Source organism: Tamandua tetradactyla, chromosome 12, assembly GCF_023851605.1.
Source record: "Tamandua tetradactyla isolate mTamTet1 chromosome 12, mTamTet1.pri, whole genome shotgun sequence".
In the NCBI taxonomy this organism is placed as follows: domain Eukaryota; kingdom Metazoa; phylum Chordata; class Mammalia; order Pilosa; family Myrmecophagidae; genus Tamandua; species Tamandua tetradactyla.
The window spans coordinates 64,544,646-64,571,698 of NC_135338.1; the positions used below are offsets into that span (position 1 = coordinate 64,544,646).

The 27,053-nt window shown below is 39.3% G+C and overlaps 1 protein-coding gene across 6 annotated transcripts in view; it reads left to right on the forward strand.

Annotated features, from left to right (window-relative positions):
- TRAF3 (TNF receptor associated factor 3) overlaps positions 1–27,053 on the forward strand; it is a 187,872-nt gene that overhangs the window by 22,900 nt on the left and 137,919 nt on the right. The window lies entirely within an intron of this gene.

The window sequence follows — 27,053 nt, forward strand, 5'->3', positions numbered from 1 at the left end:
CTCGATATTTAGTTTCCTAAGGAACTGCCAAACAGTCTCCATTGTGGCTACACCATTATACATTCCCACCAGCAGTGCATAAGTGTCCCAGTTTCCCCACATCTTCTCCAACATTTATAGTTTCCTGTTTAATTGCAGCCGTTCTTATAGGTGTGAGGTGGTATCTCATTGTAACCTTGATCTGCATTTCCTCTATAGCCAGTGAAAATGAGCATCTCTTCATATGCTTTTGAGCCATCTGTATTTGCTCTTCAGAAAAATACCTATTCATATCTTTAGCCCATTTTATAATTGGATTGTTTGTTCTTTTTGTTGTTGAGTTGTGTGATTTCTTTGTATATATAGGAAATCAAACCTTTGTCTGATATGTGATTTCCAATATTTTCTCCCATTGAGTTGGCTGCCTCTTTACCTTTTTGACAAAGTCTTTTGAGGTGCAGCAGCATTTGATTTTGAGGAGTTCCCATTTATCTATATTTTCTTTTGTTGCAAAGTTTAGGAAACTACCTCCTATTACTAAGTCTTGAAGATATTTCCTTACATTTTCTTCTAGAAGCTTTATGGTGCTGGTTCTTATATGAGGTGTTTGATCCACTTTGAGTTAGTTTTTGTGTAGGGTCCTCTTTCCTTCTCTTGGCTATTGATATCCAGTTTTTCCATGCCCAATTATTGAAAAGACTATTTTGTCCCAGTTCAGTGGATTAGGGGCCTTGTCAAAAATCAGTTGACCATAGATTTGGTGGTCTATTTCTGCACTCTCGATTCAATTTCATTGGTCAGTACTTCTGTCTTTGTGCCAGTACCATGCTGTTTTGATCACTGTGGCTTTATAATAGGGTTTAAAGTCAGGAAGTGTTAATCCTCCCACTTCCTTCTTCTTTATTAGGATGCTTTTACCTATTTGGGTCTCTTTCCCTTCCAGATGAATTTGGTAGTTAGCTTTTCCAGATTTTCAAAGTAGGTTGTTGGAATTTTGATTGGTACTGTGTTGAATCTGTAGATCGGTTTGGGGAGACTTGACATCTTAACTATATTTAACCTTCCTGTCCATGAGCAGGGAATGTTTTTCCACCTGTTTAGATGTCCTTTGATTTCTTTTAGCAATGTTATGTAGTTTTCTGAATACAGGTCCTTTATGTCTCTAGTTAAGTTCATTCCTAAGTATTTGGTTCTTTTAGTTGCTATTTTGAATGGAATTTTTTCCTTAACTGACTCCTCAGCTAGGTCATTGCTTGTGTATAGAAATGTTACTAATTTTTGCACATTAATTTTATATTCTGCCACCTTGCTGAATTTATTAGCTCAAATAACTTTGCTGTAGATTTCTCAGGATCTTCCAAGTATAGTATCATATCATCTGCAAATAATGAGAGTATCCTTCTTCCTTTCCAGTTTGGATGCCTTTTATTTCTTTGTCCTGGCTGATTGTTCTGGCTATAACTTCTGGCACAATGTTGAATAATAGTAGTGGCAGTGGGCATCTTTATCTTGTACCTGATGTTGGGGGAAGGCTTTCAGTCCCTTTCCATTGAGTATGATGCTGATTATCGGTTTTTCATATATTCCCTTTATCATATTGAGGTAGTTACCTTTGATTCCTATCTTTTGTGGTGTTTTTATCAGAAAAGGATGCTGAATTTTGTCAAATACCTTTTTGGCATCAATTGAGATGATTATGTGATTTTTCCCTTTTGATTTGTTAATGTGCTGTATAACATTAATTGATTTTCTTGTGTTGAACCATCCTTGCATTCCTGTTATAAACCTTACTGGTCATGGTGTATAATTCTTTTATACACCATGCTGTTAGATTCAATTTGCTAATATTTTATTGAGAATTTTTGCATCTATGTTTATTAGTGAGATTGACCTGTAATTTTCCTTTCTTACAGCATCTTTATCTGGTTTTGGTATTAAAATAATATTAGCTTCATAAAATGAGTTAGGTAGAGTTCTGTTTCCTAAATTTTTTTGAAAAGTTTAAGCAGGATTGGTGTTAGTTCTTTCTGGAATGCTTGATAAAATTCCCCTGTGACGCCATCTGGTCCTGGGCTTTTCTTTGTAGGAAGATTTTTGATGACTGATTGAATCTCTTTGCTTGTGATTGGTTTGTTGAGATCTTCTGTTTCTTCCTGAGTCAGTGTAGCTTGTTTGTGTGTCTCCTGAAATTTGTCCATTTCAGCTAAGTTGTCTAGTTTGTTGGTGTATAATTGTTCATAGTATCCTCTTATGATTTCTTTTATTTCTTCAGGGTCTGTAGTAATCTACCCCTTCTCATTTCTGATTTTATTTATTTGCATCCTCTCTCTTTTTTTCTTTGTCGGTCTTGCTAGTGGCCCATCAATTTTACTGATTTTCTCAAAGAACTGACTTTTGGTTTATTGAGTTTTTCTTTTGTTCTTTTGTTCTCCCATTCATTTATCTCTGTTTGAATCTTTGCTATTTCTCTTCTGCTATTTGCTTTGAGCTTAGTTTGCTGTTCTTTCTCAAGTTCCTCCAAGTTTGCTGTTATGCTCATATTTTTGCTCTTTCTTATTTTTTAATGTAGGAATTTAAGGCAATAAATTCCTTTCAGCACAGCCTTTGCTGCATCCCATAAGTTCTGGTACATTGTATTCTCATTTTCATTCCTCTCCAGATAGCAATTAATTTCTCTAGCAATTTCTTCTTTGACCCACTGGTTGTTTAAGAATGTGTTATTTAATCTCCATATGTTTGTGAATAGTCTCGATCTTTGGTGGTTTTTGAGATCCAGCTTCATCCCACTGTGATCAGAGAAAGTGCTGTGAATAATTTCAGTGTTTTAAAATTTAAAAGACCTGTTTTGTGCCCCAGCATATGATCTATTCTGGAGAATGTTCCATGAGCACTAGAGAAGAATGTATATCCTGGTGTTTTGGGGTGTAATGACCTATATATGTCTGTTAGGTCTAATTCATTTGTCAAGTTATTTAATTTCTGTATTTCCTTGTTATTCTTTTGTCTGGTTGTTCTATCTATAGAGGAGTGTGGTATATTGAAGTCTACTGTTACTGAAACATGTATTGCTCCTTTCAGTTTTGCCAATGCTTGTCTCAGGTACTTTGGAACTTGATTGGGAGCATAGATATTTATGATTGTTATATCTTCTTGGTGAATTGACCCTTTAATTAATATATGGTGTCTTTGTCTCTTATGATGTCTTTACATTTAAAATCTATTTTGTCTGAAATTAGTATAGCTTCTCCTGCTTTCTTTTGGTTACAACTTGCATGGAAAATCTTTTTCCATTCTTTCACTGTCAATCTATTTGTAACCTTGTGTCTAAGATGAGTCTCTTGTAAGTAGCGTATACCTGGATTATGTTTCTTAGTCCATTTGGCCAACCTGTATGTTTGTTTTTTTTTTTTTTATTAATTAAAAAAAGAATTAACAAAACAATTAGAAATCATTCCAATCTACATGTACAATCAGTAATTCTTAATAACATCACATAGTTGCATATTCATCATTTCTTAGTACATTTGCATCGATTTAGAAAAAGAAATAAAAAGACAACAGAATAAGAATTAAAACAATAATAGAAAGAAAAAAAAACAAAAAAAACAAAAACAAAAAACCTATACCTCACATGCAGCTTCATTCAGTGTTTTAACATAATTGCATTACAATTGGGTAGTATTGTACTGTCCATTTCTGAGTTTTTATATCCAGTCCCGTTGTACAGTCTGTATCCCTTCATCTCCAATTATCCCTTCTCTTTTTTTTTTTTTTTTTAATTAACGGAAAAAAAGAAATTAACCCAACATTTAGAGATCATACCATTCTACACATGCAATCATTAATTCTTAACATCATCACATAGATGCATGATCATCATTTCTTAGTACATTTGCATTGGTTTAGAAGAACTAGCAACATAACCGAAAAAGATATAGAATGTTAATATAGAGAAAAAAATAAAAGTAATAATAGTAAAATCAAAACAAAACAAAACAAAACAAAACAAAAACCTATAGCTCAGATGCAGCTTCATTCAGTGTTTTAACATGATTACTTTACAATTAGGTATTATTGTGCTGTCCATTTTTGAGTTTTTGTATCTAGTCCTGTTGCACAGTCTGTATCCCTTCAGCTTCAATTACCCATTGTCTTACCCTGTTTCTAACTCCTGCTGAACTCTGTTACCAATGACATATTTCAAGTTTATTCTCGAATGTCCGTTCACATCAGTGGGACCATACAGTATTTGTCCTTTAGTTTTTGGCTGGATTCACTCAGCATAATATTCTCTAGGTCCATCCATGTTATTACATGGTTCATAAGTTTATCTTGTCTTAAAGCTGCATAATATTCCATCGTATGTATATACCACAGTTTGTTTAGCCACTCTTCTGTTGATGGAGATTTTGGCTGTTTCCATCTCTTTGCAATTGTAAATAACGCTGCTATAAACATTGGTGTGCAAATGTCCGTTTGTGTCTTTGCCCTTAAGTCCTTTGAGTAGATACCTAGCAATGGTATTGCTGGGTCGTATGGCAATTCTATATTCAGCTTTTTGAGGAACCGCCAAACTGCCTTCCACAGTGGTTGCACCCTTTGACATTCCCACCAACAGTGGATAAGTGTGCCTCTTTCTCCGCATCCTCTCCAGCACTTGTCATTTTCTGTTTTGTTGATAATGGCCATTCTGGTGGGTGTGAGATGATATCTCATTGTGGTTTTGATTTGCATTTCTCTAATGGCCAGGGACATTGAGCATCTCTTCATGTGCCTCTTGGCCATCCGTATTTCCTCTTCTGAGAGGTGTCTGTTCAAGTCTTTTTCCCATTTTGTAATTGGGTTGGCTGTCTTTTTGTTGTTGAGATGAACAATCTCTTTATAAATTCTGGATACTAGACCTTTATCTGATATATCATTTCCAAATATTGTCTCCCATTGTGAAGGCTGTCTTTCTACTTTCTTGATGAAGTTCTTTGATGCACAAAAGTGTTTAATTTTGAGGAGTTCCCATTTATTTATTTCCTTCTTCAGTGCTCTTGCTTTAGGTTTAAGGTCCATAAAACCGCCTCCAGTTGTAAGATCCATAAGATATCTCCCAACATTTTCCTCTAACTGTTTTATGGTCTTAGACCTAATGTTTAGATCTTTGATCCATTTTGAGTTAACTTTTGTATAGGGTGTGAGAGATGGGTCTTCTTTCATTCTTTTGCATATGGATATCCAGTTCTCTAGGCACCATTTATTGAAGAGACTGCTCTGTCCCAGGTGAGTTGGCTTGACTGCCTTATCAAAGATCAAATGTCCATAGATGAGAGGGTCTATATCTGAGCACTCTATTCTATTCCATTGGTCGATATATCTATCTTTATGCCAATACCATGCTGTTTTGACCACTGTGGCTTCATAATATGCCTTCAGGCAGCGCGAGACCTCCAGCTTCGTTTTTTTTCCTCAAGATGTTTTTAGCAATTCGGGGCACCCTGCCCTTCCAGATAAATTTGCTTATTGGTTTTTCTATTTCTGAAAAATAAGTTGTTGGGATTTTGATTGGTATTGCATTGAATCTGTAAATCAATTTAGGTAGGATTGACATCTTAACTATATTTAGTCTTCCAATCCATGAACACGGTATGCCCTTCCATCTATTTAGGTCTTCTGTGATTTCTTTTAGCAGTTTTTTGTAGTTTTCTTTATATAGGTTTTTTGTCTCTTTAGTTAAATTTATTCCTAGGTATTTTATTCTTTTAGTTGCAATTGTAAATGGGATTCGTTTCTTGATTTCCCCCTCAGCTTGTTCATTACTAGTGTATAGAAATGCTACAGATTTTTGAATGTTGATCTTGTAACCTGCTACTTTGCTGTACTCATTTATTAGCTCTAGTAGTTTTGTTGTGGATTTTTCCGGGTTTTCGACGTATAGTATCATATCGTCTGCAAACAGTGATAGTTTTACTTCTTCCTTTCCAATTTTGATGCCTTGTATTTCTTTTTCTTGTCTAATTGCTCTGGCTAGAACCTCCAACACAATGTTGAATAATAGTGGTGATAGTGGACATCCTTGTCTTGTTCCTGATCTTAGGGGGAAAGTTTTCCATTTTTCCCCATTGAGGATGATATTAGCTGTGGGTTTTTCATATATTCCCTCTATCATTTTAAGGAAGTTCCCTTGTATTCCTATCTTTTGAAGTGTTTTCAACAGGAAAGGATGTTGAATCTTGTCGAATGCCTTCTCTGCATCAATTGAGATGATCATGTGATTTTTCTGCTTTGATTTGTTGATATGGTGTATTACATTAATTGATTTTCTTATGTTGAACCATCCTTGCATCCTGGGATGAATCCTACTTGGTCATGATGTATAATTCTTTTAATGTGTTGTTGGATACGATTTGCTAGAATTTTATTGAGGATTTTTGCATCTGTATTCATTAGAGAGATTGGTCTGTAGTTTTCTTTTTTTGTAATATCTTTGCCTGGTTTTGGTATGAGGGTGATGTTGGCTTCATAGAATGAATTATGTAGTTTTCCCTCCACTTCGATTTTTTTGAAGAGTTTGAAGAGAATTCGTACTAATTCTTTCTGGAACGTTTGGTAGAATTCACATGTGAAGCCATCTGGTCCTGGACTTTTCTTTTTAGGAAGCTTTTGAATGACTAATTCAATTTCTTTACTTGTGATTGGTTTGTTGAGGTCATCTATGTCTTCTTGAGTCCAAGTTGGTTGTTCATGTCTTTCCAGGAACCCGTCCATTTCCTCTAAATTGTTGTATTTATTAGCGTAAAGTTGTTCATAGTATCCTGTTATTACCTCCTTTATTTCTGTGAGGTCAGTAGTTATGTCTCCTCTTCCATTTCTGATCTTATTTATTTGCATCCTCTCTCTTCTTCTTTTTGTCAATCTTGCTAAGGGCCCATCAATCTTATTGATTTTCTCATAGAACCAACTTCTGGCCTTATTGATATTCTCTATTGTTTTCATGTTTTCAATTTCATTTATTTGTGCTTTAATCTTTGTTATTTCTTTCCTTTTGCTTGCTTTGGGGTTAGCTTGCTGTTCTTTCTCCAGTTCTTCCAAGTGGACAGTTAATTCCTGAATTTTTGCCTTTTCTTCTTTTCTGATATAGGCATTTAGAGCAATAAATTTCCCTCTTAGCACTGCCTTTGCTGCGTTCCATAAGTTTTGATATGTTGTGTTTTCATTTTCATTCGCCTCGAGGTATTTGCTAATTTCTCTTGCAATTTCTTCTTTGACCCAGTCGTTGTTTAGGAGTGTGTTGTTGAGCCTCCACGTATTTGTGAATTTTCTGGCACTCTGCCTATTATTGATTTCCAACATCATTCCTTTATGGTCCGAGAAAGTGTTGTGTAAGATTTCAATCTTTTTAAATTTGTTGAGACTTGCTTTGTGACCCAGCATATGGTCTATCTTTGAGAATGATCCATGAGCACTTGAGAAAAAGGTGTATCCTGCTGTTGTGGGATGTAATGTCCTATAAATGTCTATTAAGTCTAGTTCATTTATAGTAATATTCAGATTCTCTATTTCTTTGTTGATCCTCTGTCTAGATGTTCTGTCCCTTGATGAGAGTGGTGAGTTGAAGTCTCCAACTATTATGGTATATGAGTCTATTTCCCTTTTCAGTGTTTGCAGTATATTCCTCACGTATTTTGGGGCATTCTGATTCGGTGCGTAAATATTTATGATTGTTATGTCTTCTTGTTTAATTGTTCCTTTTATTAGTATATAGTGTCCTTCTTTGTCTCTTTTAACTGTTTTACATTTGAAGTCTAATTTGTTGGATATTAGTATAGCCACTCCTGCTCTTTTCTGGTTGTTATTTGCATGAAATATCTTTTCCCAACCTTTCACTTTCAACCTATGTTTATCTTTGGGTCTAAGATGTGTTTCCTGTAGACAGCATATCGAAGGATCCTGTTTTTTAATCCATTCTGCCAATCTATGTCTTTTGATTGGGGAATTCAGTCCATTGACATTTAGTGTTATTACTGTTTGGATAATATTTTCCTCTAACATTTTGCCTTTTGTATTATATATATCATATCTGACTTTCCTTCTTTCTACACTCTTTTCCATATCTCTCTCTTCTGTCTTTTTGTATCTGACTCTAGTGCTCCCTTTAGTATTTCTTGCAGAGCTGGTCTCTTGGTCACAAATTCTTTCAGTGACTTTTTGTCTGAGAATGTTTTAATTTCTCCCTCATTTTTGAAGGATAATTTTGCTGGGTATAGGAGTCTTGGTTGGCAGTTTTTCTCTTTTAGTATTTTAAATATATCATCCCACTGTCTTCTAGCTTCCATGGTTTTTGCTGAGAAATCTACACAAAGTCTTATTGGGTTTCCCTTGTATGTAATGGATTGTTTTTCTCTTGCTGCTTTCAAGATCTTCTCTTTCTCTTTGACCTCTGACATTCTAACTAGTAAGTGTCTTGGAGAACGCCTATTTGGGTCTAATCTCTTTGGGGTGCGCTGCACTTCTTGGATCTGTAATTTTAGGTCTTTCATAAGAGTTGGGAAATTTTCAGTGATAATTTCTTCCATTAGTTTTTCTCCTCCTTTTCCCTTCTCTTCTCCTTCTGGGACACCCACAACACATATATTTGTGCGGTTCATATTGTCCTTGAGTTCCCTGATACCCTGTTCAAATTTTTCCATTCTTTTCCCTATAGTTTCTGTTTCTTTTTGGAATTCAGATGTTCCATCCTCCAAATCACTAATTCTATCTTCTGTCTCTTTAAATCTATCATTGTAGCTATCCATTATTTTTTCTATGTTTGCTACTTTATCCTTCACTTCCATAAGTTCTGCGATTTGTTTTTTCAGTTTTTCTATTTCTTCTTTATGTTCAGCCCATGTCCTCTTCATGTCCTCCCTCAATTTATCGATTTCATTTTTGAAGAGGTTTTCCATTTCTGTTCGTATATTCAGCATTAGTTGTCTCAGCTCTTGTGTCTCATTTGAGCTATTGGTTTGTTCCTTTGACTGAGCCATATTCTCAATCTTTTGAGCGTGGACAGTTATCTTCTGCTGCTGGCGTCTGGGCATTTATTCAGATTTCTCTTGGTGTTGGACCCAGCAAGGTTGTAATATTTTTCTGTGAAATCTCTGGGTTCTGTTTTTCTTATCCTGCCCAGTAGGTGGCGCTCGTGGCACACGTTTGTCTGCGGGTCCCACCAGTAAAAGGTGCTGTGGGACCTTATACTTTGGAAAACTCTCGCCGTCCTGGGGGTTCGCTAGCCGAAGCGGCTTGAGCCGGCCCGGGGTCCGAACGCAGGGAGGGTGTCCGAACGCATGGAGGGTTGCTGGTCGCCGCAGCCAGGGAAAGAGCCCGTCCGAATTTCCTAGTCGGCCCTGGGCAACAAGCGTGGCGGGAGGGCGCCAGCGGCAGCGGCCCGCCCGAGAGAGTGCACGTTCCCCGGGAGTCACGGGGTCACCGTTCTCCGCGGCCTGGGGGTTTCCGATCCAATTCTCTCAGTTGGTCCGGGGGCTGCGCGTGGTGTGGGCGCCAGTCGCCTTGGTTTCAGGGGACCACCTCTCCAATTCTCCCAGCCGGCCCGGGAAGGGGGAAGGGAGTAACTCCGGCCGCTTGCCACCCCGCCCGGTAAGGCCCGCGCGCCTCGGCGATCTCACCCGAGCTGCTTCTCTCAGCCAGCCAGCCGTTCCAGGATGGGGTACGCTGTCTTTTTTATCTCTGTTGTGGCTTTGGGCGCTTTCTGTAGCATTTCTACTCCCCTAGTAGGTGTCCTGGAGAAGAAACTAAGATCCGCGCGTCTTACTAAGCCGCCATCTTCCAGGAAGTCTCCCAACCTGTATGTTTTAATTGGTATGTTTAGTTCATTAACAGTCAAAGTTATTACTGAAAAGGTGTTTCATAAATCCTCCATCTTATCTTTTCTGTTTTATTTGTCGGATCTATATATTCTTTTCCCTCTTTTTGTTTGTATTCTTTTAATTACCCTTATGGTATTCTTCAGTTCTGTGCCCTCCTCCAGACCTCCCTCTCCTGTCTTTTTTTTTCCCAGCCTGCAGAACTCCTTTTATTATTTCTTGTAGGACCAGTCTCTTTTTAACAAATTCTTTCAGGACTCTGTCAAAACTTTAATCTCTCCCTCCGTTTTGAAGGACAGTTTGTCTTCTTGGCTGGAAGTCTTTCTCTTTCAGGATCTTGAATAGATCATACCACTGCCGTCTTCCCTCCCGGGTGGTAGTTGAGTAGTCTGAACTCAGTCTTATTTGGTTTCCCTTGTATGTAGTAGATTGTTTTTCTCTTGCCGCTTTCAGGATTTTCTGCTTCTCTTCAGCATTTGACAGACTGATTGGTGTGTGTCTGGGGAAGGCCTATTTGGATTTATTCTGTTTGGAGTTTGTTGGGCTTCTTTTTGATTTGTATATTTATGTCCTTTTTGAGGGTTGGGAAGTTTCCCCCCATTATATCCTCAACTACTCCACCTACCCCTTTACTTTTCTCTTCTTCTGGAATACCAATGATTCTTATATTTGTGCGCTTTGTTTTGGTTATCATTTCCCTGCGATCCAATTCGGTTTTTTCCATTTTTTTGTGATTTGCTGTTTTGAATCTTCGAAGTCAGTTATCCTGTCCTCTGTATCACTTATTCTTTCTTCTGTCTCTTCAAATCTGGTGTTGTGTGCCTCTAATATGTTTTTTATTTGGTCAACAGTGTCTTTAATCTCTGTGATATCTGCTATTTTTCTATTTATTCTTTCAGATTCCTCTTAATGCTCTTCTATTGTCTTCTTGATCTTCTTTATGTCATTTGCTATCCCATGTATTTTATTAATTAGAATTGTATGAACATCTTTGATTAGTTCCAACGTCTGTGTCTCCTCTGTTCTTTAAATTTGGTCATTAGGCAGGGCTATGTATGTCTGCATTGTGATATGCTTAGTGATCTTCTGCTGTCTTCGTGGCATGTAAATATCTTGATTGATTTATTTTGGTAGTTGATTTCTTTCAGTAATCTTATGCCTTGTGTTTGCGGGATGGATGTACAGCAGGGAGCAGGGTATGTTTGGGGTGTGGTACTCAGTGCAGTGTTTTGTTTCAGGGCAGGTATAGGTGCAGGTTGGGGATGTTATGCTGATGCTTGTGAATGTGGGTGTCCAACAGCCAGGGAGGGTGTAGCTGTGCGGGTGCACCGCATATGGGGGGCGTAACCCTGGTGTGTGCTAATCTAAGGCACAGGGTCCTTTGTGTGCGTACGTAGAGGTGTGGCAGGTCAGTCTTATGCCTTCATGGTTTGGGGGCAGATGTGACCCGGCTGTGCAGGTCAGCACTTTCTCAGAACTGGAAAGTGTGGCTGAGGGCTGTGTGCATGCACAGTTCTAGGACTGCCCTAAACTGAGGTTCCCCGAGTGGAATGATACGATTGAGGACCCATGCGCATGCGCGGTTCACGGACTGCCGTAAACTGATATTCCCAGAGTTGAATGACTTGATTGGGGATCCATGCACATGTGTGGGTCTAGGAGTGCTATAAACTGATGCGTAGAGTTCAGGGGGCCTGGATGTGGCTGTGTGACACTATGGGCAGGGGGGCAGGGGTAGCCTGGGTATGGAGGTTAGTGCCTACAGCCTTTATGCACTGGCGACAGTCTGCAGGGAACAGGGAGGGGGAAGTAATGCTCAGGAGGAGTGTAGGAGAGGTGGGTTGGGCTGCACTTGGGGTGGGGATATGGGGCAAGTATGTGCACTGGAGACTGGAGCACGGGGAATAGGAGCGGGTGACAGGATTCGGGTGCATGGGGTTTGGGGTAAGTTGCCAGTCACTGGGCTGTGCTGATGTGGGTAACGTGCCCAAGAAATGCAGCCTGACTTCTTTCCTAGTCTCTGGCTCGCGTCCGTGCACTTCCGCGGGTTATGCACCATGCTCCAGCTTTCATCCTCTCAGTTCATTGGCCTCTGCAACTAGGGCTGCCTTATATGATGGAGAAGGCTCTCCCAGGTCAGCCATACTCCTGAATCACTGCCTCAGATGCCCTTCTGTCCCTTCTCTAACTTTTCTGTGGAGCATGGCTAATCTTGAGCTACTCTGGCCATCTTTCCATAAGTCCTTCTGGGCCAGTCGTTTTTAAGTGTTCTTTTCAAACTTAACTGGATTTGATCCCCATTTCTTGTTTATAAAAGGGTGTGGTAAGTAAGGCCCCCTTGGTGTAGAATAGTGATTCCAGGGGGCGGGCATTTACCCTCTGAGGTATTGGGCAATGTCTGGAGACACTTTGGTTGTCATGACTTAAGGAGAGGTACGGCTGGTGCCTGGTGAGCAGAGGCCAGGGAAACTATGCACACCCTGCAATGTGCAGAACAGCCTCTGACAATGAACAGTGTGGCCCCAGATGTCTCAAGCGCCTTGGCTGAGAAACCTGGTTTACCAGTTGTTCAAAAATATGCTTTCCTGAACTGTAGTGAATATATGATTGTTAAAATTTAATGTTTTTATAGGGTGCTTTCTACAGGAACTCAACCTTTGGTTATTAAATGAGATGTTATGATTTTTAAAAAATACTTTTAATATAGTGAAGTTCTATCAGAAGTGTATATTAAAGTTATCTGAGGGAACCGGAGGACAAAGTGCCTAGGATAGATGTACAGATGCCCATCAAGCAGTCTGGATAAACTCTTCCTAAGATAGTAGAATTTACTTAGAAATGTTGATTGACAGAATGGGAAGTTTTGAGTAGGTCCTATTAGAAAAATAAAATAATTTTCCAGCCATGGTTCCCAAGTTCCCCAAATTTATGTCTTTAACCTATACCTCTTTTTGAACTTCAGCTTTAGAGCCATATAGTTATTTGTCAACTGTTATCTTAGCCCTTGGTCTGTGTCAGGCACTGTTCTGAGTGCCAGGGACACAGTAGGAGCTGATGCAGGCAGTTATCCTGGAGTCTGTGTTCTAAGACAGAGCTGGAGAACAGACCAAGGAGTCAGCATGCAGTTCCAGGTACACAGAGAGGCTGGAACCCAGTGTGGTTGGCAGGGTGGGGGTGAATTGGAGCAGAGGACTTCAAATAGCTGGTCTAGAGGAGTTTCCGAGGAGAACTTGCTAGGGAAAGAGGCACTTTGGCCAAGAGCCTCGAGGGAGTTACTAGGGCATGAGGAAAGGCTGGGGGGGCCACCTGCTGTTTCCACTTGGGCGTCACCTAATCTGTTCACACAGAACACTTTTCTCCTCCCTGCCCCATTATAGTGCTCAAGCCCCTCACATTCAGTTCAGTGCTCAGCCCTGCCTCTTGCCTTCTCCAGCTCCTGGTCCCAGCCCAGGGCCCTTGGTAGGCTGGTGGTTCCTGATTAGTCTCTCTGCTCATCTACTTCGCTCCAGGCCCTTCTCCGTGCAGCTGCCTGGGAGAACTTTTGAAAATGCAAATTGCCTCTAGCCTTCCCCTGAAAACCCTTCAATGGCATTGAATACAGCTACTTTCCTATTGTACCCTGTACCTCCTCTTCATGGCTGAGCTCCAGACGCACTGACCTCCCTGTGACATCTTTCCAAAAGCGAGCTAAGCCATGCTGGGCTTCCTCTAGTCCCTGGCCTCTGAGCGTCTGTCTGCCACGGGCTTCTTTGTACTCCTCAGGTGAGGCGTCCCATCCTCCTGCCCCTCTTCTTGCCGTGCCCATCCGACATCAGGTTGTTGCTGTGCCCACCATTGGCCATCTTCAGAGAGGCGAAGGTGCTCTCTTGGCCTGCGTTTTGCTGGCAGGAGTGGTGATTCTGGGACTCACTCCCCTCCCTGCAGAGTTGGGGTTTTTGTGTAGGGTTATTTTCTGTCAGTTATTTTTCCCACACCTTTTGGATTATTAAAAGATCTGAGGTAGTGTGGGGGTAGGAGAGGGACTGCATCTTCGGGGAGTTCTCCGATCCCCTAGTTGGTTTGAATTCCACCCTGTTTCCTCGAAGCACAGAAAGACTAGTGATTTTAATTAGTAAGCCTTTGGAGTAAAGCATGGTGAATTAGTCAGTCCTTCTTATTTCACAATAGGAAATGGAAAGCTAGCTCCGGGTGTTGGCATAATTATTCCAGCATGCACTGTATTTATGTGCTTTATTATACCTTGAGACCCATCTAAGATAAATGAAATTTTATTTTGTTAGATATGAAAAAATGCATAGTCCAAGGTGTTCAAAATTAAGTAAAGGCAGTATTTATTTGTCTCAGTTTTTAGGATGTGCAGGTTATGGGAACAAGGTGCAAGGGATCCCTTTGGCCTTGTCCCTTATTTTCCCCAGGCTGATGGAATTTTCCAAAAGGAAATTGCCTATAAAAATAGGAATAGTCAGGAGTTAGAGGGATTCTGAGGGGGCCTCTGAGAGAAATGGTTGGTTGGTGATAGGAAGAAACTTCTGAACTGGACTAGCAGGTGGTTCCGAGATGTAGACCCATTTACAAGAAGGAGTTATCTCGAAATACCAAAGGTACATCTTCCTAATCAGGGAAAAATACATCCTGGAGTCTAACAACTGACAGCTGTTTCTAGAAAATTCAGGTCCTAGTCTTGTTTTAAGCTAGTCAGTATAGTTGACTTTATTTTTTAAGCTTATGTATCTCCTGGAAACTAAATGTATACCAAGTGAGGATTATTTTTATGCTTTTACAGCAGCAGATTTTAAAGACCGGTGTGGACAGGAGCAGTGGGCTCTGTGATCTTTGATGGGAAATGTCATTTGGTTTGGGAGTTTGTCTAATTGAAAGTAAACGAAGGAACTCTATCCTAACTCTGGACTTACATTCATGTGTTCCAGAAGCTCATAAGAAATCTGTTTTACCAAAAACAAGTTTTTGGGTACTTATCATGAAAAATGCTTAAATAAGCAATTTAGAAGTCACTGAGCTTTGCATTAAAGGGGATCAATTTGAAAGAGTCATGTACAAAGCACTTAGAATGTATTAGTGTCATATGTTAGGTGATGTAGGGGACAAAAAATATTTTTCTTTTGCTTTCAGAGAACAGGCAGTATGTGTGTTGGGGAGTGTTCTAGTTTGCTAGCTGCTAGAATGCAACACACCAGATGTGGATTGACTTTCAATAAAAGGGGATTTATTTAGTTAACGTGTAATTTTTCAGAGGAAAGGCAGCTAACTTTTAACAGAGGTTCTTTCTTACATGGAAAGGAACAGGGTGTTCTCTGCCGGCCTTCTCTCCAGGCCTCTAGGTTCCAACATCTTTCCCCAGGGTGATTCCTTTCTACATCTCCAAAGGCCTGGGCTGAGCTGCAAGTGCTGAGCTGAAGTGTGCTGAGCTGCTTAGGCTGTGCTACATTGATCTCTCTCAGTTAAACACCAGCCAATTAAATCAAACGTCATTCATTGCAGCAGGCATGCCTCCTAGTCGACTGCGGGTGTAATCAGCAACAGATGAGTTTCACATACTATTGGCTCATGTCCACAGCAGTAGAACTAGGCACCTTCACCTAGCCAAGTTGACACCTGAACCTAACTGCCACAGAGAAAGTGGACTGTGAACTGTTAGGGCAGTAGCACACAGAACAGAGGCAGAAGCATGCAAAGGACGCGGGTGTCAGCCCAACGTGAAGATGGTGGTTAAAAAAAATGGATCATCAAACTGAGATTTCAGAATGATTTTTACGTTTTTTTAAAGGTCTATAAAAGTAAAGACTGTGACAGAGACCAAATGTGGCTAGCAAAGCATAAGCTAATTGCTTGGCCTTTTATAGAATAAGTTGCTGACCCTTGGCTGGAAGGGTCATGGAAGGCTTTACAAAGAACTAATGTTTGAGGAGGAGTTTTATAGGATAAGTAACATTTTGGGGGGATATTGGGGGGGAGGGGTGGCGCATGGTCTGGGAATCAAACCCAGATCTCCCACATGGAAGGCGAGCATTCTACCACTGAACCACAACCTTTTTTTTTTTTTTCTTTTTAAACACTCAATACCCCTTGCCTCCAAATCTCCTTACTTCTGCCCCGTAACCTCTAATCTATATTATATCTCTGAGAAAATGCTATTTCTAGTTCTAGTTTGCTACCTGCCAGAATGCAATATACCAGAAACTGAATGGTTTTTAAAAAGGGAAATTTAATAAGTTGTTAGTTTACAGTTCTAAGGCTGAGAAAATGTCCCAATTAAAACAAGTTTATAGAAGTATCCAAACTAAGGCATCCAGGTAAAGATATCTTGGAAGAAGAAGACTTATGACGTTCAACCTTTCCTTCTTAGCTGGAAGGGCACATGGTGAACATGGCAACAGCTGCTTTCTCGTGGCTCTACAAAAGGGATTCTCTCCAAAATGTGTTTCCTTTTGTAGGAGTCCAGTAAACTAATCAAGACCCACCCGAATGGGTGGAGTCACGCCTCCATCTAATCAAGTTTAATACCCACATTTGATTGAGTCACATCTCCATGGAGATAATCTAATTAAAATTTTCAGCATACAGTACTGAATAGGAATTAGAAGAAACAGCTGCCTTTGCAAAATGGAATTAAGATTAAAACATGGCTTTTTTAGGGTACATACATCCTTTCAAACTGGTACGCTAATCATCTTTTGTAAGTGATAACTTACAATTTTTGTCCCTATGTGTCTAACTTATTTCACTAAGTATAAAGTTCTCAAGAGTCTTCCATGTTATAGCATGTCTCATACCTTCATTTTTTGTGTATAGTTACCACATTTTGTTTACCCATTCATTTGTTGATGGATACTGGAGTTGTTTCCAGCTTTTGGCTCTTGTGTATAATGCTGCTATAAACATTTGTGTACAAATATCTGTTTGGGACCCTGTTTTCATTCTCTTTGGATATGTACCTGGAAGTGGAATTGCTGGGTCGAGAGAAGTAACATTTAATCTTAAGGAGTGCTGGGGTGGTATGGGTGGTATTGTGGAGGGTCGAGGGTGACAGAAGGAAGGTACAGATATTGTTCATCAGAGGAGGTGCTGTGGGCCATGGCTGGAGCTTAGCAGAAACTCCATATGTGGTGAGAAATGTCAGGAAAAGGGGCTGGGCAAAGACCATGAGCCATCTCAAATGCCTGCAAGCTTGGACTCAATTTAGGAGTGAGTAGTGAACCATCAAAAGTTACTGAGTAGGAGAATGTCATAATTAGAGAATTTGAAATAAGTATTTCATTTTTACTGAGACCTGTTATCCTGAGTTATGAGAGTCTACAAGTTGCTATACCAATTAACAGGCCACTCACTGACTGTATGATATTTGATGTGCACATGGGTTCAAAAAACCTCGGTGATTTATCGTTATTGTTTACATTTTCTGATCAACAACAGATATTTATAAAGTCTCAGTGACCCTATATTGAGAAAGAGTCTCTAGAAAGACAGAAAAATCTTACTGAAGGCAGTAATTGTATTTCATTTGTTCAGCTTCTGGATGGAGAATTTCAGTGTGGTTTACTATATCAAAATCACCCTACCTAGGTGTGGGTGCATTTGTGAGAGAAAGCATAGAAAAGGTGCCCTAACTCCATTAGGCATTCTAGAATCCCGATGACAGATGTCTTTGAAGGCAGATCCTGTGCAGTCACTTATTTCCAGAAGGGAGTCTCCCAGGAGAATGCTGGGTAAAGGCATCCTAACTAGTAAGTGTGTGCGCCCAAAGAAAGTGTTTGACGATAAAAACAACAGAAATAACTCCCTCCATTATCACCCTACATAGACCTGTCTTTTTTCACTGTATCTGCCCTTAGAACCTTTATAAGAATCAAGTCCCGTACTTTTGTACACTATATTACCATAGAATGCAATGTGGTGATAGATAAGGGAGCTGCCAAATGTCATGTTCCCATGATTATTACTGGGTAGCTCACCTATGAAGCCTTTCTATTGGCAGACTGGGTGGGCTCTTTGAATGCTTCCTGTTACTGCAGCCTCTCCAACAGGGAGTCGTTGGGCTTGTGAACTGGTTTTTGCAAAGGTCAGAACTCTTGTCTTAGAGTATGGTGGTGATAAAAGCCTTCATTAAAGCCTCCTGATTTGATGCTCAGCTTTATCCGAAGTTGCTAAGATGAAGTAACATCATAAAGAGGACACTGCTCCAGCCAAATAGCTTTTGCCTTTCTGAGTGGAGACTTGCAGAAAGATCTTGTCTACACCAGGGTTATCCCCAAGGGTTTAGACCGGTCTCGGAGGCCAGGCTCCGATGCCTTTCCATCTTCAGCCTCCTTCCCAGCCTAACCTGTTAAAGTTGGCACAGTCTAGCAACACAGTCAGCATCCTTGGTTGTGCTGATGAGAGTCTGTTTTCCCCAGGAAGCCCTCTTAGGAGGTTGGCTGGACAGTACTGTCTAGAACTGCATAGGCCTCCCTTGAGGGTTAGAAAGAAGCAGACAGGTCCACATGGACTTGACTTCAGAGGAGCGCCATTCATGTGACCTGCATTTCATGCATGTGTTGTCTCATGATGAGCTCCTCAAGAATCACACAGCCCCTTCTTCCAGAATTTTAGAGTAGTGGGAAGAGACATATGTGTATTGTAATGTCTTTTATTTTTTTCTTTTAAGAGAAAAACCAGTGTGTTCATGGTTGAATTTTAGAAAATGCAGTTAAGCAAAGCAAAAGTATTTTTCATTGTTGCACCAATGTGAATATTATGATAAGTGTCACTCATCTCTTTTTGGGGTATATAATTGTACAGATTTTTACAAAAAAGAGCACACTTAAATAATTTCTAGTTAAAAAATACCCCTTTTTAAAAAAGATGGTTCTTATTTAGTTACAGAAAAATTTTGTAAAATAAGTAAATCAAAGAAAAAATATTAAAAACTATACTATAAAATGTTTTACTATATAAAATAAAAAAACTATATTATATATGCTCTTATAAATCATCTTATGGCATGCATATATTTTCTTTTGAAAAAAATAGAATAGTTCAAATATAATACTGTGCTGTTTGTTTTAATAATTTAGTTTTAATTTTTATAAAATATGCATGACCTAAAAATCATTTTAAGTGGACAATTCTTTGACATTAGTATATTAACAATACGGTAGAACATTCACCTCTCCCTAGTTCCAAAATTTTTTTCATCACCCCACAATAAAAACCTGTCCTCGTTAGGTAAATACTCCTGATTTCTCCCATCCCCCATCCCTGGTAACCACTATTCTGCTTTCTGTCTCTATGAATTTGCTTATTTTAAGTGTTTTGTATATGAGAAATCATATGATATTTGTCCTCTTGAGTCTGGCTTATTTCACACAACACAATACTGTCAAGGTTCCTCCACCTTATATCATATACCAGCACATTACTTCTTTTTATATATGAATAATATTCCATTGAATGGATAATCCCACATTTTGTTTGATGGGCACTTGGGTTACTTCCACTTTTTGACTACTGTGAATAACGTTGCAATGAACATCAGGTACAGAAAGCTGTTTGAGTCCCTGCCTTGGATATTTTTGGGGTATATACTTTGGAGTGTGTGCTGGTTTGAAAGGATGTATATCCCCTAGAAAAGCTTTTAATCTAAATTCCATTTCATAAAGGCAGAATAATCCCTATTCAATGCTGTATGTTTGAAACTGTAATCAGAATATCTCCCTGGATATGTGATTTAATCAAGAGTGATTGTTAAGCTGGATTAGATGACGACATGTCTCCACCCATTTGAGTGGGTCTTTTTCTTTTTTTAAATTTATTAAAAAAATTTAACAAACCAAATAAAACACCAACATATATAATCATAATTCACAATATCATCACTTAGTTGCATATTCATCATTTCTTAGAACATTTGCATCAATTCAGAAAAAGAAATAAAAAGACAATAGAAAAAGAAATAAAAGGAAAACCGAAAAGACAAAAAAAAAAGATTATACCTACCATACTCCTTACCCCTCACATTCATTGATCACTAGCATTTCAAACTAAATTTATTTTAGCATTTGTTCCCCCTATTATTTATTTTTATTCCATATGTTCTACTCGTCTGTTGACAAGGTAGATAAAAGGAGCATCAGATATTTGATGTGCACATGGGTTCAAAAAACCTCGGTGATTTATTTATAAACAAAGTTTTCACAGTCACACAGTCACATTGTGAATGCTATATTATTATTCAATCATCCTTAAGAAACATGACTATTGGAACACAGCTCTACATATTCAGGCAGTTCCCTCCAGCCTCTCCATTACATCTTGAATAACAAGATGATATCTACTTGATGCATAAGAATAACCTCCAGGATAACCTCTTGACTCTGTTTGGAATCTCTCAGCCATTGACACTTTGTCTCATTTTACTCTTCCCCCTTTTGGTCGAGAAGGTTTTCTCAATCCCTTGATGCTAAGTCTCAGCTCATTCTAGGGTTTTTCTCAATCCCTTGATGCTGAGTCTCCATTCATTCCAAGATCTCTGTCCCACTTTGCCAGGAAGATCCACACCTCTGAGAATCATGTCCCATGTAGAGAAGAGTAGGGTGGTGAGACTACTCGTGTTGGCTGGAGAGAGGGGCCACATCTAAGGAACAAAAGTGGCTCTCTTGGGGGTGACTCTTAGGCCTAAATTTTAAGTAGGCTTGACCTATCCTTTGTGGGGTTAAGTTTCATATGAACAAACCCCAAGACTGGGGGCTCTGTCTATAGCTTTGGTTGTCCACATTGCTTGTGAGAATATCAAGAATTCAACTTGGGGAAGTTGAATTTCTCCCCGTTCTCACCGTTCCCCGAAGGGGGCTTTGCAAATACTTTTCCACTCACTGATCAAATCACTCTGGTATTCATCGGGGCCTCACTCTGGACAAACCAGCAAAATCTCATGTCCTACCTGAGATTCCAAGTACTTATGGTGTTCAGTCAAACTATCTACATAAGTTATATTAGGAAATGCCTAGTCAAAATATAAATTTTGTAACTAATAAAGATTTTTTGCTTTAGTCTCACACGGAAGGTGACTTTTTAAAATATTAATTACCATCTATTTTCAGTACCCTGCAATAATGGCATTCCTTTGTTCTTCCTCATGCAAAAACATTTTTAAAATTGTACCTTGTACATTTCACTATTATTATACACTCTAGGCATTCCTAGATTATACCATCTCAATATTTAACATTTATCTTTCTTTCTGATTTCATTTATGTCCCCAGCCCTCCTCCCTCTATCATTCTCACATGCAACTTCATTCAGTGTTTTAACCTAATTATGTTACAGTTAGGTAGTATTGTGCTGTCCATTTCTGAGTTTTTGTATCCAGTCCTGTTGCACAATCTGTATCCCTTCAGCTCCAATTACCCAATATCTTACCCTATTTCTATCTCCTGATGGTCTCTGTTACGAACAAAATATTCCAAGTTTATTCACCAATGTCAGTTCATATCAGTGAGATCATACAATATTTGTTGTTTTGTTTTTGGCTAGTCTCACTCAGCATAATGTTCTCAAGGTCCATCCATGTTGTTACATACTTCATAACTTTATTCTGTCTCAAAGCTGCATAATATTCCATCATATGTATATACCACAGTTTGTTTAGCCACTTGTCTGTTGATGGACATTTTGGCTGTTTCCATCTCCTTGCAATTGTAAATAATGCTGCTATAAACATTGGTGTGCAAATGTCCGTTTGTGTCTTTGCCCTTATGTCCTCTGAGTAGATACCTATCAATGGTATTGCTGGGTCATATGGCAATTCTATATTTAGCTTTTTGAGGAACCGCCAAACTGCCTTCCACAGCGGTTGCACCATTTGACATTCCCACCAACAGTGAATAAGTGTGCCTCTTTCTCCACATCCTCTCCAGCACTTGTCATTTTCTGTTTTGTTGATAATGGCCATTTTGGTGGGTGTGCGATGATATCTCATTGTGGTTTTGATTTGCATTTCTCTAATGGCCAGGGACATTGAACATCTGTTCATGGGCCTTTTGGCCATTTGTATTTCCTCTTCTGAGAGTTGTCTGTTCAAGTCTTTTTTCCAATTTTGTAATTGGATTGGCTGTCTTTTTGTTGTTGTGTTGAACAATCTCTTTATAAATTCTGGATACTAGACCTTTATCTGATATGTCATTTCCAAATATTGTCTCCCATTGTGTTGGCTGTCTTTTTACTTTTTTGATGAAGTTCTTTGATGCACAAAAGTGTTTAATTTTGAGGAGTTCCCATTTCTTTCTTTCTTTCTTCAGGGCTCTTGCTTTAAGTGTAAGGTCTATAAAACCACCTCCAATTATATGATTCATAAGATATTTCCCTACGTTTTCCTCTAATTGTTTTATGGCCTTAGACGTGATGTTTAGATCTTTGATCCATTTTGAGTTAACTTTTGTGTAGGGTGTGAGATACAGGTCCTCATTCATTCTTTTGCATATGGATATCCAGTTCTCTAGGCACCATTTATTGAAGAGACTGTTCTGTCCCAGGTGAGTTGGCTTGACTGCCTGATCAAAGATCAAATGTCCATAGATGAGAGGGTCTATATCTGAATACTCTATTCAATTCCATTGGTTAATATATCTATCTTTATGCCAGTACCATGCTGTTTTGACCACTGTGGCTTCATAATATGCCTTAAAGTCAGGCAGCGTGAGACCTCCAGCTTCATTTTTTTTCCTCAAGATACTTTTAGCAATTCGGGGCACCCTGCCCTTCCAGATAAATTTGCTTAATGGTTTTTCTATTTCTGAAAAGTAAGTTGTTGGGATTTTGATTGGTATTGCGTTGAATCTGTAAATCAATTTAAGTAGTACTTTCTTCTACCATTTTGCCTTTTGGAATTTATATGTCATATCTAATTTTCCTTCTTTCTACACTCTTCTCCACACCTCTTTCTTTTGTGTTTTCTTATCTGTCTCCAGTGCTTCCTTTAGTATTTCTTGCAGAGCTGGTCTTTTGGTCACAAATTCTCTCAGTGATTTTTTGTCTGAAAATGTTTTAATTTTTCCCTCATTTTTGAAGGACAGTTTTGCTGAATATAGAATTCTTGGTTGGCAGTTTTTCTCTTTTAGTAATTTAAATATATCATCCCACTGTCTTCTTGCCTCCACCGTTTCTGGTAAGAAATCTACACATAGTCTTATTGGGTTTCCCTTGTATGTGATGGATTGCCTTTCTCTTGCTGCTTTCAAGATCATCTCTTTCTCTTTGACCTCTGACATTCTGATTAGTAAGTGTCTTGGAGTACGTCTATTTGGTTCTAGTTTCTTTGGGGTACGCTGCATATCTTGGGTCTGTAATTTTGAGTCTTTGTAAGAGTTGGGAAATTTTCAGTGATAATTTCTTCCATTAGTTTTTCTCTTCCTTTTCCCTTCTCTGCTCCTTCTGGGACACCCACAACACGTATATTCATGCGCTTCATTTTATCACTCAATTCCCTGAGTTCCTGCTCATATTTTTCCATTTTTTCCCTATGGTTTCTGTTTCTTGTCAGATTTCAGATGTTCTGTCCTCCAGTTCACTAATCCTATCCTCTGTCTCTCAAAATCTTCCATTGTAGGTTTCCATTGTTTTTTTCATCTCTTCTGCTGTGCCTTTCATTCCTATGAGTTCTGTGATTTGTTTTTTCAGACTTTCGATTTCTTCTTTTTGTTCTTTCTTTGCCTTCTTCATATCCTCCCTCAATTCATTGATTTGGTTTTTGATGAGGTTTTCCATGTCTGTTCGTATATTCTGAATTAATTGTTTCAGCACTTGTATCTCAATTTTCCTAGTGTGATTTGCTATTTTTTGCTGGTATCTAGGCATTCAATTACCTTAAATAGTTTATTAGTAATTATTGCTTTCGCTTCTCCTACCTAGGGTTTTCTTGCTGGATGAATTTGTTGTCTATCTGTTCTTTGACATTCTATTCACCTTTTTCTGGCTCTCTAGCTTAAGTTTTGTTTACCAGAGGAGAATTTTTTGTTTCTTGTTTTCTTGTTTCTTGCCCTGCTTGTATGGTGCCTTCCCCCCACCCCCCTCCACCCTTAGGAGGGTCTACATAGGTATTATAGACTCCAGCCGGGTTTTGCCAGACTAAACTGACCTCCTATCAGGGGGAAGGAGTCACCTCGGTCAGTTTTCCCTGAGGGTGAGACCCAGCAGGTTAATAGACTTTCCTGTGAAGTCTCTGGGCTCTGTTTTTCTTATCCTGCCCAGTATGTGGTGCTTGTCTGCCTGCAGGTCCCACCAGCATAAGATGATGCGGGCACCTTTAACTTTGGAAGGCTCTCCCTGCTTTGGGCGTGGTGGAGACAAAGGAGTGGTTGTAGGCTGGTTTTAATGGCACAAATTACCAAGCCCTGGGGTCTGAATTCCTTGAGGGAGGGATTCCACCTGAGTTGGGCTTCACCCCTCCCCTGGGGAAGGCACAGGCTCGAGACAAGCCCTGCCTGGAAGGAGCTTGTTAATGCTTATGCCTGGGATAGTTGCAGCCTGAAAAATCCTGCCGCTGAATCCAGAGGCAGTCAAGCCTTTGTAGAAATGCAGCCACAAAAACCTCTGTTTCTTTCCTTTTTTTCTTTTTCTGTTAGCCCAATGAGCAACCTCCGCTTTGACCAGGTTCACCTGAGCTGTGGGCCTATTTTTAGTAGTCAGAATTTGTTAATTAATGACACAATTGGTGTTTGGTTGGACTCAGCCCCTGCTGCTGTTAAAATCTCTTTCCTTTCCCTCTGGGAAGCAGCCCGTGGGGGAGGGGTGCCAGCTGCTTGGGGAACTCACGGTTCTGGTGAGGCTCGTAGCTGGTCCAGCTGGTCCAGACTGGGGTATGCTGTGTGTCCGGTCACTGATGTGGCTCCAGGAGCTGTTCTGTACTGTTTCTGGTTATTTAGTAATTATTCTGAAGGATAAACTAAAACGAGCACATTGCTAAGTCGCCATCTTGGCCCATTTGAGTGGGTCTTGATTAGTTTTGGAAGTTCCTATAAAAGAGGAAACATTTTGGAGAAAAGTAGATTCAGAGAGAGCGGAGAATGCTATAGCACCATGAAGCAGAGTCCACCAGCCAGCAACCTTTGGAGATGAAGGAAAATGCCTCCCAGGGAGCTTCATGAAACAGGAAACCAGGAGAGAAAGCCAGCAGATGATGCCATGTTCGCCACGTGCCCTTCCAGCTAAGAGAGAAACCCTGACTGTGTTCACCATGTGTCTTCTCACTTGAGAGAGAAACCCTGAACTTCATTGACCTTCATGAATCAAGGTATCTTTCCCTGGATACCTGTGAGTGGACATTTCTATAGACATGTTTAATTGGGACATTTTCCCAGCCTTAGAATGTAAAGTAGCAACTTATTAAATTCCCCTTTTTAAAAGCCATTCTGTTTCTGGTATATTACATTCTGGCAGCTAGCAAACTAGAACAGAGTGGAATTGCTGTGTTATATGGTATGCTATGTTGAACTTTTTCAGGAGCTGCTGAGCTGTTTTCTGCAGAGCCTGCAGGGTGTTTTATTGCAGCAGCAATGCATAAGTATTCCTATTTCTCCTCATCCTCGCCTATACTTGCTTTCCAGTTTTTTAATAAAGGCCATCGTAATGGGTGTGAAGTGGCATCTTGTACTTTCAATGTGCGTTTCTCTAGTGACTAATGATGTTAAGTGTATTTTCATGCGCTTATTGGCCATTTGAATATCTTCTTTGGAGAAGTGTATATTCAGATCCTTGGCCCTTTTTTTAAATTGGATTATTTGTCTTTTTTTGTTGAGGTGTTATTGATATATTCTGCATATTAAATTCTTACCAAATAATATGGCTTCAAAATATTTTCTCCCATTTTGTAGATTGTATTTTCATTTTCTTGATAATATCCTCTGCACAAAAGTTTTTGTTTTGTTAAAGTCCATTTTATCTAATTTTCTTTTGTTGCTTGTAGTAAAATTTAAAAATCCATTGCCTAGTATAAGGTCCCTATGTTTTCTGTTAAGAATTTTATAGTAGTAGTTCTTATTTTTAGGCCCTTACCCATCTTGAATAAAAGTTTTTTTTTTAACTTTTTAAAAGTATAGTATAACATATATACAAAACAAAGAAGTAAAAAAGCAATAGTTTTCAAAGCACTCTTCAACAAGTAATTGCAGGACAGATCCCAAGGTTTGTCATGGGCTGCTACATGATCATCTCAGATTTTTCCTTCTAGTTGCTCCAGAATATAGGAGGCTAGAAGTCTTAAGTATTTCTTTATCACAATTGACTTTTTTCCCCTTTTTTTGGTATGAAAAATAACATATATACAAAACAATGGATTTCAAAGCACAGCACCATAGTTAGTTGTAGAACATATTTCAGTGTTTGACATGGGTTACAATTCCTCAATTTTAGGTTTTTACTTCTCGCTGCTCTAAGACACTGTAAACTAAAAGAGATATCAATTTAATGATTCAGTGTTCATATTCATTTGTTAAATCATATCTTCACTGTTAACTCCACAGTCATCTTTGTTCTTTCCATACCTCTCTTTTTTAGGGGTGTTTGGGCTATGGAATTCTAAATTTTTCATTTTGGAAGGGTCTGTCACTAATATGGGGTAGGGAGATGGAGCTATCTGATGTTCTGGAGAGGCTGATTCCTCTAGGTTTCAGGACTTTTCTGGACCAGGGACCCATCTGGAGGTGGTAGGTTTCTGTAAAGTTACTCCACTGCCCTAGGCATTCTTTAGGATTGGTGGAATGGGCCTGGTTGGGGTTTGGCAGGTTATGACAGGTAGCAAGGTCTAATTGAAACTTACGTAAGAGCAACCTCCAGAGTAGCCTCTCAGCTCTGTTTGAACTCTGTCTACCACTGATACTTTATTAGTTACACTTCTTTTCCCCCTTTTGAATTAATTTTTGTGTGTGGTTAGAGGTAGAGTAGGCCCATTGAGTGGACTAGGCACCCTTGTCAAAAATCTGCTTTTCCTAGATGTGTGGAATAAGCTCTGGATTCACTTGTATTCTATTTGTCTATGTGTCTTTCCTTATACTAGTACCACACTGTTTTCATTATTGTAGCTTTGTATTCAGTATTGAAAATCAGGAAGTGTGAGTCCTTCACTTTGTTCTTCTTTTTCGAGATTGTTATTGCTGTTTTGGGCCCCTTGCAATTCCACATGAATTTGGGGATTGCCTTTCCCATTTCTGCAAAAAAGACTATTAGTATTTTGACAGG